The 17,056-nt window shown below is 47.7% G+C and overlaps 1 long non-coding RNA gene across 1 annotated transcript; it reads right to left on the bottom strand.

Moving 5' to 3' along the window:
* Window positions 1–6,625: 6,625 nt before the first annotated feature.
* Window positions 6,626–9,531, bottom strand: LOC144139156 (uncharacterized). The gene is made up of 3 exons (XR_013316079.1): window positions 9,467–9,531; window positions 7,777–7,877; window positions 6,626–6,851 (listed from the first exon to the last, which is right to left on the bottom strand). It is a non-coding gene; the product is annotated as an uncharacterized LOC144139156 (long non-coding RNA).
* Window positions 9,532–17,056: the final 7,525 nt, after the last annotated feature.

Here is a 17,056-nt window from a genome sequence, read left to right as displayed (position 1 = left end):
ACCCGGGGTTTATTGTCATCGACCCGAATCTAGGAAGTGAAGCAGCAGTCTTCAATCTAATACCTGTGCAGCCAATACGAGAAAATGAACACAAAATCACGACATAAAGCCTAAGCTTACACGTTACTGTTATGCGTGTGGTCGAGCTTCTCTGGAAATTGCTTTTCAGCGTGAAATTCGAGTCGCCTGTGTTTGTCACCTCCTTCTTCTTGTGTCTTGTCTGAGTTTGCGCTGTTCCCCTTTTATGAACATTTTTCTGTATCGATTCCACTTAGAAACCATGGTTTCTGCAGTACCGAGGATTCACCTCACTGACGTTTAAAGATGAAAGCATTAGAACTCCATATTTCTTGTAACGTGAGAAGTGTACGAAAATGTTGGGAGGTACACAAAATTGTGTAGGAGCTCAAAGCTCCAGACGGAACTTGTTAACCTCGCACGCCAAATGGGAAACACTATGTGCCAGAGGAGATTCGTAGGAAGGCTTTCCGTAAGCACAACGTTGCGTTGGTGGTGACAGGTAAACTGCAGCGCTGCCAATGGTAGGCCATACGTGCAAGCCACCTTGAGAGGTAGAGGTGTCCACGGTGGCCTACAGAGGCTACTGGCAACTGGGACCGAGCGACACGAGCTTCAGAAGGTTCTGTGCAGGAGGTTGCTCATGTACATAGTGGCGAATGCGGCTTCAAGGTAATACAGAAAGTTCAGCAGCTGATCAACAGCGACTTCAACTGCGCTTTGGACTTAGCATATGTCGAAGGTTCTGTGAAGCCCCCGTAATTTCAGTTTGCCGCCGCGCTGGAACAGCATCACTTCCTAGGCATGGTTGAGAATGTGGACAGGGATGTGGGTCACGGTTTTTTTTGTTTTTCTTTGTAGGAAGCAGAAAGTTACTACCGAGGACGAACTCGGAAGCTTTGAAAAGACCAACAAAAAAACGATTTCGTTGGCACTTGGAGTAGAACATTCTCAATTTTCAAAGGCCTACAAAAATGTTTCAGTGCTTTTTCAACCTTCCAAGTGTATATCGGCAAATTTTGGCATTTAAGAAGAACAGAAGCTCTCTGTAAGAGGAACATAATGCCTGTTAACAGGGCATCTGTTGGAGCTAATTGGTTATGCATTGCTTGAATGGAAAGCGCTTAAACTTTGACTAGTAAACAAGGACCAGAAAAACTACAACACAGGTCGAAGCGCAACGTCCTGTGTTGTGGTTCGTCCTGTGATGTAGTTTTTCTCGTCCTTGTTTACTAGTCAAAGTTTAAGCGCTTTCCATTCAAATAATGCCTGTGCCACACGGAAACTCTCAATGGACACTTGAACGCTCGATTACAAGTGCACTCTTTATATTTACACAATAAGGCACTCAATAAAAAAAAAGGTTCGACGGCCTTCGTAAGAGCTCTGAAATGATCGTGCATCCCAGGTATTAGTGTGATGACATCAGATCCGCATATTCGTGAATCCCATGGCCTGACGTGAGGACTGGAAACGGGGGCAGAATACGGGGGGAGGGAGGCTGATTAAGTAAAAAGAACGCCTGCGGGCACATCTTTGACATGGAAGGTCACCAGGTCGTTTGTAGGCAGTGCTGCCAACTCGAGGCGAATTTCCCTAGATGTAGGGGATTTTGGTTGCCTTTAGGGAAAAAAAGAAATTTGTCAAACTCTAGGGAAATTTTTGCGTCGACATGGACCTATGACTTCAGTTGTGCAATGGTGTCCTTTGAAGAATATAACATCCATTATTTCTTTATGTACCTCTGCATTTCACTTGCCCAATGAAGCGCAGATATCTATTTCTCATTAATACTACATTTGACTCTTCTGGTTTATATAGGAAAAAAACATAATTGATGAAGTTTATAAACTTGCTCGCTCGAATATATGCATTTCCAAAAACACGAGACGTCGACCAGTCAAAAAATCGTTCTTGACGTTTCGACTTCCAGCACGGAAGCCTTTCACAATCGCGTTTTTTGAAATGTATTCTCCCAGCCGGACGGGATTCCGTCACTGTCTCATCTTCGAATATATGCACTGCTCAACGTCTGTGCTCGTTCCTGTTATCCTTCTTTTTTATATACTTGGATACTAGTACAAGTGCACTGTGTTAGTACAAGAGATTTGTGTTTTGCATTGAACTGCGGCGTTCTTGATTAGGTTATTTTTATAATTTAACACGTCCCTGGTATATATATACAATGCGCTGTAACACGTCTGCTTCTGGGAATGTCGTATCGTTGTTTTTGCACCGAGCTATTGCGTTTGTTTTCTAGGTAATTTTTATAGGTATTATTCGCTATTACATGTCCCCTCCACGAGATGACCTCTATTGCTTTTGTGGTTTGATGAAATGGAATACTGAAGCATAACAAATTGTGCTGCAAGATTTATTTCAGTTTTATCACCGTTACTTCAAAAATGATTTCAAACGAATTCATATTTATGTCTTAAAAGTAAATGCGGCAGTCTGTCATGTGGTAAGAAGAACAGATACCCAAAGGGGATTGGCCGGAGACGAAGATTATGGAAGAAAAGACAAAGAGAAAGAAGAATCAGACTACGAGATGCGAGAAGGATTTGGAAGGGGCCAATGAAGAACCTACACGGAGTGATTAAGAGGAGGAGGAGGTTGGCTGGATCAACCTCCTCACACGATCCTAGGATACTCACACGACAGAATGTGAGGTGAAGAGGAGGACGACGAAATTGGAGTGTACAGAGAGTGGAATGAGGTCTTGGAGGAACGGTGGCAAGTTCGGGCCGTGCCCAACAACGCACCAGCGGCATCGCACCATTTGGCAGTGGGCTGCCCGGAACCACCGATTGGCAGCGGCTTCGCTCTGCTGGCCTCCTGCGGGTGACCTGTCGAGCCGTGCCCCACGACGCACCAGTGGCATCGCACTGTCTGGCAGCGGACAGCTCGGGACCACCTATGACCAGCAGCTTCGCACTGCTGGCTTCCTGCTGAGCCGCGCTGCTCGGCGAAGCCGTGTCATCGCACCGCGGTCATCCGGACCACGACGCACCAGCACGGGTCATCCCGACGTTCGGCGACGTTCGGTGACGTGGAAGCCTACCCGCCGGTCCACGTCATCGGCATCGCAGCGGCTTCGATGTGCTGCAGGGTAGGACTTGTTTGACTTCGGTATCATAGACAGTTCATGTATTATAGTGACGTTTTCGCTAGATTTTTTGGAGTGTGAGGTCGTGCCTGTTTTTGCTGTTTAGTGTGATGTATGTTTGTTCAGTCGCTACGATTCCGTTCATTTGAGTGGTTTTGTTCTGTAAATATATTGTGTTGCCATCGAATGAATCAACTTGAGCCTCATTTTTCTGCCGTGTCAGACGCGTGACACAGTCATATCGCTAGCACAAACAGAATATCTGAGAGAAAACATGTGATAACCGCATTCAGCAGAAATCTAGGGAAATCTAGGAAATTTTTTCATACGAGCTCGGGGAAAAGTTTCTTCGGAGGTTTGCAGCACTGTTTGTAGGCCCGATGGGGTTGTTAACGCAGGCGTCTGATGCTTCCATACACCATTAAAATCTCCGAAATAACGAAAGAGCGGCAGCACCGCTGTTCAGGGTGCCCATGTACTCCTGAACGTAACATGAAAGCAAACCGCTAGAAGGGCGGCGATCTTTTATATTTTAAAGGGACAAAGTTTTTCGGAATATACTCTCGCTATTCCCCAAAAAGGCATCATTTGGAACTCCTTGGACCTAAACGGTTTTTGTGGAAGGCCATTGAACGCTCAAAAGTGGAATTTTTACCTCTAATAGACTTACGTAGGTTGCCAAAGCAGATGCTCCCTGAGCGAAAAATTCACCAAAATTCACCCCTGAATAGGAATGAGGTGGCTCATGCCGCAGCGCGAGCTCATACACACCTGCCGCCTCCTTCTTGGATGTCAGCTGGTCCTTCCATAGGCCAAACCCGAGAAATAATCCCCAGAAAGTACAGTAACATCCTGGCCCACTACCACTTTGGACAAAGAAACTGGAACGAAGAAAAATATCAACAAGTCTCGCGAAGACATGGTCATCTACAGACAGCTAAAAAATAACACCTTTTTACATGGTACTTTACTACACTCAATGCATACGCCATTGTACACATACACCTGTAAGTTCTCCATAGAGTCATGCACTCTCTGTCACATAGTATGGGAGTGCCGCCACCCACCATCCCTTGCCCCAAATCCAAATTCTAGCAGTGAGAGGGTCGGTTGACCAGCTACAACCTGGATTCCCAACAACATCGGCTCGACCAGGCGAGACAGGCCGCCAAGAGCCAGGGCTTCCTGGAATAAGGAGGTCGTCAAGCCAACAACTGGCCGTCAAGCCAACAACATTGACTGCTCAATAAAATGTTTATTCCTCCTCCTCTAGACGAGGAATACAACGGCCATAACTCGCACTAGAACGTAAAATTCTCAACTCAGCTGTGAAGCGCAAATGGCAACAGACCGCGACCACACATCACGCTTGCGAAAATATTCCTGCGCGGGCGCGGGCACCATTATAAAAACAAAAGCTTTCTGGTGGCTTTTCTTTGTATAATGCTTTGGGCTGTCTGCACTGCCGGAACCGACGTAGGACGCAAGGAACGAAGCCCTGAAAGGTCAACATTAGAGGCAGGGTGACATCAACTGTACCCACTTCGTGTTCCTGAGTAGGCTTTCTCCTCAACATCGCCTTATTATACACGGCACAGTTAACATGCCGTAAACGAACGGATTCTGCCTCCATGTTTCTTTCGCAGGGCGGCCAGCGTGAGAAAAAGGCAACGGCTGTGGGCGTCTGCACCCATTTAAACTATACGCGTATCATGAAAACGGAATCAAGGCTTGCAAGAGACAAGTTCATGAAGCTTCAGTCAGTTTACCAGAGAATATACGTCAAGGGCGTTGAGTGGTCGTTGATTGGGAGATTACCGTTCCCAGCGGGATAAGATCGAAAGCTTGAAACAATTGGCCTTCAATTGGCCTTAATCATCTCAGCTTACTACTCTGCAGGACAAGCCGGTAGATAACAACAATGTCAATATTTTGGGGGAACGCATAGAGACTATAATGTTATTCATTGTAGCATTATTTCATGCAATAGGTTGTTCGAATTGATTGGAAAGCTTCTTGAGTGTGCCTATGAAAGCGTCGTCTTCGTGGTTAACCGGTTCACCGACCGTCAGCTGTAGTTTAAAAAAACTTGTTGCTGGGCAAGTTGGTTCATATTTGAAGATAAAAGAAAACGTGTGGTTAAGCAGTCGTGGACTAAGACAAGATAGGACAGATACAGGTGCCTATGTGTCGTATCTTGTCTTCGTTGCAGTACGTTTTGTTTCTTTTTTATTGTCAGTTACATCTTTTGCGGTGGCATATGACCCGCTCAGTCATACGTCCTTCGGCTGCGGCAGGACCAGCGTCAGGAACGATTACGCACTGCCTGCCGTTTCACCGAACACGGCTATCACAGAACAGGGAGGATTTCGGCTTCCTCCTAGCTCATAGATGGGTTAATGCATAGTGAAGAAAGCAAATCCCCAAAACCACAAAAGAATCCACTTGGAATGCCAAGCCCAAGCTACAATAGGGGGTCTTCCCATAAAACCATATGACGATATGGATTACCAGGTGCAGTATCCTCCCTAGTATCCTTACTAACAAAATTTATGCACTCCACCATGTCTAAATATGTACCCCATTCTCCGCTGCCGCGTCTGTTTGCGAAAATTGTTTCAAATGTAGAATGCCCAATTAAAGCGTTTACGTTTTGCTTCTAAAAAATTGTATTGCCTACTAGAGGTCTACGAAAAGATGTGTGAGAATAGAAACCAAAGGCTTTTGTGCAGGAGAATATGGCCGCGAGAAAGGGTTTATAATCGTCACGAAAACGGGTACAATCGGCCTTGAAGGCACTTCCTTGAAGTCCTTCTGTTTCCCCGGGCAAGCCTTCAACAGCCGGAGGTATAGTTATCGCTCACTGTGATACGCGTTCGAGACCACATTTCTGGCCCTTGCGACTAGACGAGCGAGTTCCGAAGAAAATTCCTGGACTATGTTGTCCAATTCGTCGGACGTGTCACGTCGCTCCTCCTGCATCAAAAACAGTTCAGAACACTCGACATGTGAACATTTGCCATAAAGGCAGAGTCAAGGTTATACAAAGTTGTAGTGCCTAGCAAAACGGTCGCTCCGAAAAAATACCAGCGACAGCATCGACTGACGTACAACGCCGAAATTTTCAAGACAATTTCACTGTATGCACGTTTTCACTCACTCTGCACTACGTAAACTTGACAAAACAGTGATTACGTTTAACAACAATATGCATCATACAGCACTTGGTATTGCTACAATACATTTTCTGCTGCTTGAATACGTATTGAATAAAAAGAAGCTCCCCTTCTCTTATATTGAAGAAGTAGACGTTGTTTGGGTGCTATATAGTTATTAAGGCGAATATAGTTTGGCCACATCGTGGTGGCAGAAAGCCTAGATGGCTTTTTTCGCGGTGTTTCGAAAATTCGAAAATAGGTGGCACAACTGCGATTCTTGTAAAAAACGGGCCCCCAGGATTCAGTCCCAAGGATGTGCCCACCTGTGGGATGCCGTTCCATGCGTGTGTCTTCAGCATGACCCTGCTGACCAGCTCGGCGACAGTTTCGGGAAAGCTTCTTCCGAGTTTAGACTTCCGAGTATTGTCTACGTCCCGAAAGAGTATGAGAATCCTTGGAAGGAGTTCTTTCAGAAAGGTGGGCAATTTTCGCACGTCTGTCGGTGATGTGATGTCATCAACGAGAGATGCAAGCGAGAACTTCACCGTTTCGATGTCCTGCGACTCCTAGAGATACATACAGGAGTGTCAGGGTGGCAATCAATCAGAACGGGGACTTTGATCCCCACAACGTTTTCGCTCCCAATAAAAGAAGGATTAGGTAATTTATTTATGCGAGTCTCGTCATCTTGCTAAACCCCTTTGCAGCAAGTACATTGATTTACAACCTAGATTTGATGATGTTTACGGGTGATTGGCACGTCGCCGCTACGAGGTGCTGCCACATCGCTTTCGCACATACACGAAATATAATTAATATATTTGCCAGGCGGCACTTTCAATCCCGATTGTGAAGTTCTGCCGGTTGCACTCAGTTGCGCCAGAGGGCGCCAGAAATGTATTTCGCGGCCGTCGCCCATAACTCTGCGCAGTTGTAGGTATACGTAACTATATAAACCTTAACGCACGTTTATGTAGGTACAGTAACTTGCTACAATTTGAGGTGTTAGTTGAAGTTGTCCCCTTCTGTTCCATTACTCGGCGTGAATGATTGAACAACCGCTTGTATCTGATTGCGCTTACAATCCTCCGCCGCTCTTGGGTTCCAAGGATTGAGCTCGAGCGGGATAGGTCTCAATCGCGATTGAAACTCGCGCGTGGCAGCACCCATCCGGGTTAAGGTCGATCCGGATCGTCTTATTCGCCATTGAAAGTGCCCGTGTGATAGGGGTACAAAACGAAATATAGCGACCTCTGCTGCTTATCAGGGAACGCTTTTGAATTCGGTGCACGATGTAAGATACTTTGCGGTAATTTTTTCCTACGTAGTTAGACTTCTCTTGCGAGTATTAGTGTTCTCTGGTGGAAATGATGAAACCTGATGCCAGCACTTCTTTTTGACGTTTCACCTCACCGCAGTGCACAAGTGGGACGTTGTCTGAGATTTCTGGCAATGTTCTTAACGCGAAATGGTTTTATAAGTGTTACTTACCAAAATGTGTTTCCACATGATGAGGAAATTGCGAGTGACACAGGTCGAAGAATTTTCATCCTTGGTCCATTTAAACTTGTCGTCGCAGTGTTGGGCCTCCTCTAAAAAGAGAAAGAGCAACAGGGACAAAAATAATAGTCGGCCGCTTACGACGTCCTTCCCCCCCCCCACCCCGAATGAATGCTGGCTGGAACCCAAGAAATGAGCACTGCCAACACTGCGGTTCACGCAGCTAAAATTATCGCTAGGCTCAAGTGCCTTGAAGCACAAAACTTTCCCGCCAATGCAGCTTCAAATTTTTAAATCGAAGCTTGCACTTTCACTGATGTCATCAAAATCAAGCCAAACTAGGCGGCCGGAGAGCCAACTTTCTGGGGAAAGGCATTCTGGGGGAAGCATTTCCCCAGCCATGCATTCTATGGCTTGGGGAAGCCAAGGAATGCCAGTATCAGTAAAGCACTAGGGCGTACAATCGAAGTGCGGTAAACCGCCCCGATAAAAAAGGTGTTCGCATTAAGAGCACACTGTCTATATCGTACTTTACACAGTACACAGGAACCTTTACGTAATTACACAACTTGCGTCTGAGTTGCTTTGTTTGGTTGTGGACTTAATTTCGTAAATCTTGGCGGTTCCTGATTGTTGTCTTTTCGAAAGAGCGGTACATTATTTTGCTTAGTTTCCTTCAAATAGGGTTGATTCTATACCTAGAGTACGTAGTGGTAAACAAAGTTATATTTTGGAAAAACCTGCTTTACCTTTTTAACGCGTCCTGGATGTGGCGACATTCAGCGGCATGAGTGGCTTCCAAACGAAATCTAAGCGCTGTGTTCCCACATATTATGAAAGCACAAATCGACTGCTTGGATCATGGCTACAAATTTAGTTCGTGATATTGAAATGATACTGCAAAGTGGGGTAAATTTACTGGGCCTTTAGAAATAACATTCGAGTAAACTTGTGCCACCAACTTCATATCGCTTGATCTATGTATTCCTGGTCGTAAATTTAATTTTAATAGGAGCGCTATTTGAAACGATGCAGATTAGGGGATCTGGCGTCGGCGTCTCATATCGTCATCTCCTTTGTCGCCATCGTCTGATGTCATACTCTCATGTAGTCACGCTGTTGAAACACCGGAACACTCGTTTTCTAGCTCCCCGTGCTAGAACGCCACCCGTATTAAAAAAAAAAAACACACCGGAACGTATTGTCACAAGGTCTCGCGCTAGAGCGTTTCCTCTCCATGGGCAAAAAACGCGAACCAATAGAACACACCGGAACACGCGTTTTCAAACGCCTCGCGCTACTTCTTCGCATACTTCTTATCTTGCTGCGGCCTGTGACACAAAGCAAACTTGCGGCCTGTCTGTCCCTCATTTATTTGCTTTAATCCGGTTTAACGCAAGAGACAGCACCGTCGCCTCAGTAAGCGAACGAGTGCACCTCCCACCGGCGCTTCTACGTCTCAAAATCAGCGCGCGCCGTGTGGCAAGAGAGAGACTTACAATGTTTGAATAGACGTATACACTGCATGCTTCACTCCTCCCGTAGTTTAATGTTAGGGGAGATGGCCTGTGATTATCTTTTAACTTTAAAACTCACGAGACACCTATTTAGGCAAGCAAAAAACGGAAGTTTCAGTAGCAGTGTTCTTCAAATTCTACGTAGCCAGAAACATTTTCGTTACCTATGAAACTAGATGGTGGACAAGTTCCTTGTAACGTTGTTGGCGGCATCACCAGCGCTGGACCTGTGACAAAGGAATTCTTTTGTCAGCACTTTTGCGCAGCGTGGACAAGAATGAAGGTTGTGTATTCTGAGGCGATGACTCATTGACGGTGGTATTATTAAGAGCAGTAACCGAAACACCTACAAGTTCGAGAACCCCAGGAGAGAACCACGCAGGTTAGGTGGGCCAATGAGAGCAAGACCTCCTTTTCGGCGCGTTTCGCACAGACATGTCCTTTAGTTAGCCTACACCATGGTTTCAGTAGTGCTAATATTCACAGTGATACAGCGATTGCACTTATACAGGAAATTTGTTCTGTGTGCATGTTCGTTTCCGTTGATGCAGGTACAAGAAATGGTCGTCGTCGTTACCGATGCGACTAGAAAAAATTAGTGCCCTTTTACTCTGTGAAGTAGGATTAGCTGCGAAGCCGGACGCAGTACACTAAAACCACGAAACAAAACACCTTCGTTTGCAAGTGGCGATGGAGTAATTAACATTTAGCGCATAAACTTTGAAAGACTCAAAATTTATTCCTTCTAGCTGCCAGTTTCCCTCCCGCTTCATAGGCATCTAGGTGTCTGCGTAACTCACCAAACCAATCTCTTAGACCACTAATGACAAAAGAAAGTTTGCATTTGGGCGATGGATGTACACGTTTAAACCTCCCGCCAGCACAACGAACATGTCACCAGTGATGGCACGAAACCCATAATTGCGAGTGCACCACTCGTTCCCTCCACTCCCAGTTCTTGCCTGATAAACCGACAACTAGTTATGTGCGCGCTACTAGAAATAAAAGGCAGTGCTAGAAATGAAAAGCACCGCGAAAGTTGTCCCTCTGAAAGCCCTTCAAGTTGAACAAGATATATTGGCTCACGCCGACGGTGCTGGTCATGCGGGAGAGATTCCCAGCTACTTTACGAGCTAGAACGTGCGATAGAAACGAGGGCGGCAGTGCCTTTCTGCCATTTTTGCACCTATTCGCGCTTCTCTTCCGGCAGACGCTCCTGCGATTCCAGTTATTCATCCTCCAACTGAACGAGATGCATATGTTCATAGACAGTTAAAACATGGAATGACTCGAGCTTTATTCTGGTGGACAAACATTTGGCTGTCCGTTTCCATCTCGCGTCGTAGGCATTTACTGTCTAACACACCAACCCAATCCCAAACACCTCAACCATTGAGGACAGCTGACAGGTCGCATTAAGCCGAAAGACTTGCATGTTTAAATTTACGCACGCACAACGCGCATGTCATCGGTAGCGGCATGAACCCTAGCTGTGCATGCACGCCCCCTTCTTCTACCCCAATCAGTGTACGCATAATCCGGCAAACAGTGATAGGTGCGTGCTTAGGCGTACAGTACAGGGACGAAAATATTATGGGCTCACGTCTGCGTTCAAAGCCGGCAGCGTGCTCTCGTAACGCCTGATAAGGCGCTACCGCCGTTATCAGCCGATTGCGAGGCTTATGAAAGAGGCGTCTCTGTTGGTGAGGGGAATAACAGTTGTGAAAGTGGTGTCAGCAGTGGCGAGAAGGAGCGTGGAAGCGGCACTGAATAAATCTGCTTCACCGGAATGAAAACAGGGGGTAGAGGTTGATATATATTGCTTTGCAGTAAAAAGTGATCGCACTTCTTCCTATTGCGTCAATTTCGCTTTACGTAATGAAAGCTAGCACAACCACGTTGCAGGTCTGAAGGATAAGTACCCTGATTCAATTCGCTCGAAGAAGCTTTAGGGGGTTTACTGAGGAGCATATGTGTCACAATCGGCCTTTTCAATTTCAAGTATATTCATACGACCCGCAGATGATGGTGAACACCGATTGAACGTATCTGATAGCACATAATTGTGCCCCCCTTTTGAATTGTTTTTGTCGCAGTTATAAGGAATTTGTATAGGAGCCCATTGTCAAAGCTTTAATCTCTCTGCACAAAGTAATGACTTCATGCAAATATACCTCGAAACGCCCTTTTAACTCTAGAGAAACTGAGGCCATGACGATAATGAATCACTGGTGGCACCAGGCGTCACTTCCGATCAGTATAAGGGTATCGTTCCCACGGCCTGCCAGGCCATTTTTAACTACCATGGTCGGGTGTCACAACAGCGATTTATTCTGTACGGCCGTCGTGTGAGGAATGTAGGACAGTAAAAGAATAAACTTCTCTGACCAAGGGTCTCTCGGGAAGAAGAAGAGCGCTGGAGACTGTTTCGGCTTCGCCTTTGCTGTCAATTTTCTCAGTGTTAATTAACATTACCGCGCTATAAGTGGTACTGATGTGCGCGTGAAGAAACGAGGCGTCGATCCGGACCAGTTTCGAGCAATCGCTACAATTTTTGGTGATTTATGTGATCTTCGTTTTGGCGGCGGTGGCGGCCTGCCGCTAAGCCTACCCGACCTGCCGAGGAAAACGAACGAGGACTTCGGCTCGCTAGACAGTTTGGGCATAACCCCGGTGTGGTGAAAATTAACCCCATCTCCCCGCGAAGGAACCCTGGTGTGATGCGATGCATCTGGGGCTTCAATTGGCGTTTCCATTGGGTTGATTCTCTAAATCGCGTGAAACGTGTTGTGAACGCGTAGGATGCCTTTCCATCACATGCGATTGTCGTAACGCTGCCTTTAGTGCTTGGGGGGACGCTGATATTGGGTTGTGTCACACCACTCACTGAAGGAACAGTCGCTTCCATCACCTCTTCATCGGAAGAATCAAGTCAAGCACGAAGTAGTCAAGCACGAAGTAGTAGTCAAGCAAGGTCACGTCATGTGCCAGAGCGAGCGCTTGGCTGAACCGCCGCGGCGCGATACCCACTTTATATTCACAGTGCATGAAGGATAGGAGACCGTGGACATGAGTCGCGCATGGGCGCACATGCGCACTGGAGCAGCTGTTAACGCAGCGTTAACGCAGAGAAGCGCGCGCCAACCAAGCACACCAGCTGTCGTTATGATAATGAGCCGGAGTGAGAGTGTTGCGCACAGCTGTGGGAGAGACGAGCGGAGGAGGGATGCGGACGGACGCCGCGACGCCGACGACGCAGGAGACACATGCCTCAGAGCAAGAGATGCGTCGCATCTAAAAAGTATGGCATCATTGCTTCCGAGACGGAGACGACCACGTCTTCGGAGGAGTTAACGACCCCAGGCCCCAGTAACAGCGGCGGACCCAGCGACAGGGTCGACAACCTTGAAGATAGGCTCGACCACATTGAAGAGTATATTCACACGACGTTCACCACGACAATCACCGACCGTTTCATAGCAATTGAACAGACATGCGGGCAATTGGCGACTACAGTGCAGAATTTGGCGACGTAATAGGCTAACTTTTAGCAAACATGTATAGGGCATGAACCACCGCAACCACAAGAGTAGTGAAAGGCCTCCTGGTATGGCATTGGAATTGCAACGGTTTTGCCGGGAAAAAGGCTGTACTCCAGCAACACTGACAACAAGTATCAAGAAAGCCAGATATCCTCATATTGCAAGAGACCCGCATTGAAAAGGTCAAGCTCTCGGATTATCTGTCGCACGTTAGCTCGCCAAGCCTCCCGGCGGTGTCTGGCAGCAGTGGCAGGGGAGTTTGCACCTTGGTGAGTAAAAACCTCACGTATATCGAGCACGAGTTTCTGGGTAGGAGCAAAATTGAGCACACCACGGTAAAAGAAGGAAAGCACTTTTCGGGTAAACTTGTACAGTTGCCCCTCACACGGAACGCAGAAATTCAAAGCACTCTTACACAAGGCGTGCAACTTCGCGGGGTCCGACAGCAGGCTGCTAATCTGCGGGGATTTAACAGCGCTCAATCAATCCTGGGGTTGCCACAAAACATTGGCAAAGGGCAGGGACCCATTGCAAGAGGCTACTGCCTTGGGTTTAAATCTAATAACCAACCCAGCATACCCTACCAGAATCGGCACCTCGATTACCCGAGACACAACTCCCGATCTCACTTTCGTCAGGCGAAACGGCGGTGGTACGGCGGACTTTGAATGACAAAACACGGGGCACAAGTTGGGCAGTGACCACTACGTTGTCGAGGTCACTTTCCAGCTCGGTGGCGACGAAGAAGTAGGCAGATTTCGGAAACATCGACTTACGGATTGGGAAGCCTTTCGGAGGTTGTAACCCGAGGAGAAGACCGAAAATACAGACATTGAGGAGTGGTCAACCGAGATTGTAAAGAAGGCAGAAGAGGCCAGCAAGGAAGTCGAGACGGACGAGCGTATTGAAAGGCTTGACAGCCGCCTGGAGCAAAGCATTCAAGGCCGCAAAGCATTCAAGGCAGCACTCGGACTTCTCGACTGCACAAGCACCGAAAAGTATCTGGCCCTGGGAGTGCATAACACCTTGGAAGAAATCATCGAGACGCCGAGGACCGCCAGGTCGTGCGTCTATTGGAAACAAGAACGGGTAGACAATTGCTGCGTGACCTAGGCCTGGAGCCAAAGGAAGGGGGACCCGAGAATACAGACGTGCCTGTACCAGAAGCCATTAGCAGAGGGTTGCGGGTATGTCCTGCGCCAAGAAATATGAACCCCGCGTTCAACAAGGAGCGGTGGGCGGCGAGGGCCAAGGCGCTCATCGATCTCCATGCCAAAGGCCAGGGTGCTGTGTTTGTGGATGCGGCAGAGTATTCCGATGGCAGAAAGGCATTCGCCGCAGCAGTTGTAGGGGCAGCGACCGGTACAACACGGACGGCGGCGAGTGTGCGGACTCGAGCGGCGCATCGAGCAGAGGAAGTGTCCATTGCCCTAGCCATCGCCGACCCCGAGTGCACGACTGTGCTCTGTGATTCTAGGACGGCAGTGAAAAACACGCCAGAGGAAGAGGGTGCGGTGAAGCCACACGTGTGTTGCGCGCGGTCGATCTCGCGAGTTAAAGTCGGTGTGTTGTGATTAAGAGGTTTGTGGTGCATATGGGCAGTGATGTGTCGGATCGCGGCAACGCAAACCACAACGAGACGGCGAACGCGGCGGCGCGAGGACTAACCAACCGTGCTGCTGCTGCTACGGTTGACATAAAGCTAAAGGGCTATAATATAAATAAAAATCCCAACCCGTACCAAATATGTATCACGGGTGACGCCAATTAAAAATAAACAAACTGGACTGAGGTCAACTAGAGTTTTGAAGAGAAGGAAATACCCACCGAAGTGGAAAATAAAAGGTTGACAGGACGTGGTGGTGGGAAACGAAGGACAGGATGACCGCGAAAAGCGAAATCGTCAAGTGGTACCGACTAGATAGAATGACTATGCCGCCACCTCATCCGAGCTTAACCCGTGAGGAAGCAATAATATATCGAAAACTACAGAGAAGTTCGTTACTCACCCTGGTGCTGATGAAGCACATATATCCGAGTGTTTTTGTAAGTCACCTTTGTTGTGTGTGCCGAAAGGAGAGAGCCACTGCGGCTCACATTCTTCTGGACTGTGCCCAGAACCCACACCAAGCTACAACGATGAAAACGTTCCCGCCGCCGCTCGAGGCCGCAATGCGTTGCTACGATCAAGCAGTCCAAGCCCAGGCCGTCCAGCAGATCTCAGCGGCCCTCGAAAGGCAACGACCGAGCGAAATCATAGGGAGGCTGTCACGCGCAGTCGACCAAAGGGAGTAGTGAGGCCGCGGCCAGAGTACAGGTGCCGAAAGCCGGGAAGGCGTCATGGACGCGTCAAGGTGGCACCTTTCTTACATAGGACGGCTAATCGCTCTGCAGGCATTTTTAATAAAGTTGCTTCGCTCGCTCGCTCAGACCAAGCTGATGGGATCCTATAATTTTTTCTTGTTTTCATTTTGGCTACCTTTCGCACCATCCGTAATTTTAGGCGCTGTTATAAACAGACGGCTGAAAAATGCTTTTCTTCTCGATATATAAGTTAAAGCTTTATAGTTTAAATCCAGGAGGCGGGTAAGCATAGCTGTCACACAATGAGGGTAAGGCACACTTAAACTACTTGAAGAGTCGTGCAGCGTTGGGATTCTTCGATTTTCCACTTCTGGCTCCCCGCGGGCTGCCCGCGGGTAGTCCGAGGATTCCCCGAGGCCATAAGGATACACGGGAAAATCGAATGTTGGACTGCTTCTCGGGGAGTCCGCGGTGAGCCCGAGACTGTAAATCGAAGAGGCCCGTTGTTTGCAATTTTGCACATCGCATGGGTGAAATCAGGGCAGCACGTGCAGCACGCAGCGATTCGTTAAATAAAATTAGTGCAGTTGACGTCATCGTGGCCGGAGCGCTCACCATACGACTTCGTAGAAGAGCCTGGTCGTCCTCAGCATAGAGACTCGTGACATCTATCGGCGAATGAGTGATTGAGTGATTTGAATAAATTGTGGAACTGAACTCGACTGGGGATGTTTCGAACACATCTAGGAGTTGAGAGGCATGCAACCCTCTCCTGGGAAGGGGAGAGGCAGGACTGGAGGGGTATAGGTAAGAATAACGAAGGACAGAGAAAGAGAGGGAGAAGGAAGGGGGAATTCGTCGCGAAAGATTTTTGCTTCAAGTGGCGAAAGAAGTATCATGGAAGGGCACCAGACGGGTGACAAAAGAAAGAGCTAGTAGGGGGCTCACCAAACGTCCTGACATGTAGTTTCTAAGCACCATAATCCCCACTTTTTCAGTCGTTGAATGCGCCACAATAAAGGTCAGCAGCTAGCAGGTACATACTTGTGAAAATTTCAAGCGGTCCACTCAATGTGAAACCTGTCGGTGCTTCGCCATAATTGGCTGTGGCACCGTTCTCCGCTCAATGCTACAAACCATCAGGCGCTTCGCATTCCAACATCACTCGTCTTCATAAACTGAATGGACGTTTGTCCAATGCAATTGAAATTCCCCGCCTTCGCAGTCAGCGCGTGCCCCTTCCTGCAACAGCGTGAGTGGCATCTTGCGCGCGCCGGTGCCTTGCTGCGAAGTTTCGAACCCGTTATTTTTGGTGGTCACTTTTTTCGTTTACTATCGTAAAAACCTACCCACTAGGTGTTCCGAACTAATTCAACGCGGGGGCTACCGGTTATATACAAAACTATTCCTGAAATGTACCTGCAGTTTTTTTGTTTTTTGCGCTTAACAGCGGGCCAGCGCTTTAGAGTTTCGAACGATTGACTATATAAACCGCTTGTTTGTCGAAGCGTCTGTTTGGGTCCGTTACGCCACAAAACCGTGGCTCTCTACTTAGGTTAGTTATCTCGCTGTACCTCATCATTCCGGCCGTCGCTTGACATTGTGACAGTGAACAAGCTATAACGAAAAGGGAGCTTCTAAAGTGCTCTGAAATAATAATGCAGAAAGCCAGCTTTCTGGGAAGCGAAGAGAGGATGCTAACCCTGCGGATTTACGCCATTTATTTATTTTGTGGGGGATTGTTAGAAATCAGTTTAGCCTTGTTTTACATGAAGACGTAGTTTTTTAGTGTCCTTTATTCCGCGTTACTTAATACGCAATGCCGGTTTGTGCTTACATGGAAGGAGACCTATAGCTCGTATGATTGCTGGGGTGTTTCGTTCGAAGGTGCCGTGCAAACTGCTCCCC

Source organism: Haemaphysalis longicornis, unplaced genomic scaffold, assembly GCF_048455015.1.
Source record: "Haemaphysalis longicornis isolate Haplotype H1 unplaced genomic scaffold, Haemaphysalis longicornis Haplotype H1 scaffold_5, whole genome shotgun sequence".
NCBI classification, from domain to species: Eukaryota; Metazoa; Arthropoda; class Arachnida; order Ixodida; family Ixodidae; genus Haemaphysalis; species Haemaphysalis longicornis.
This window is presented reverse-complemented; position numbering and strand designations above follow the sequence as displayed.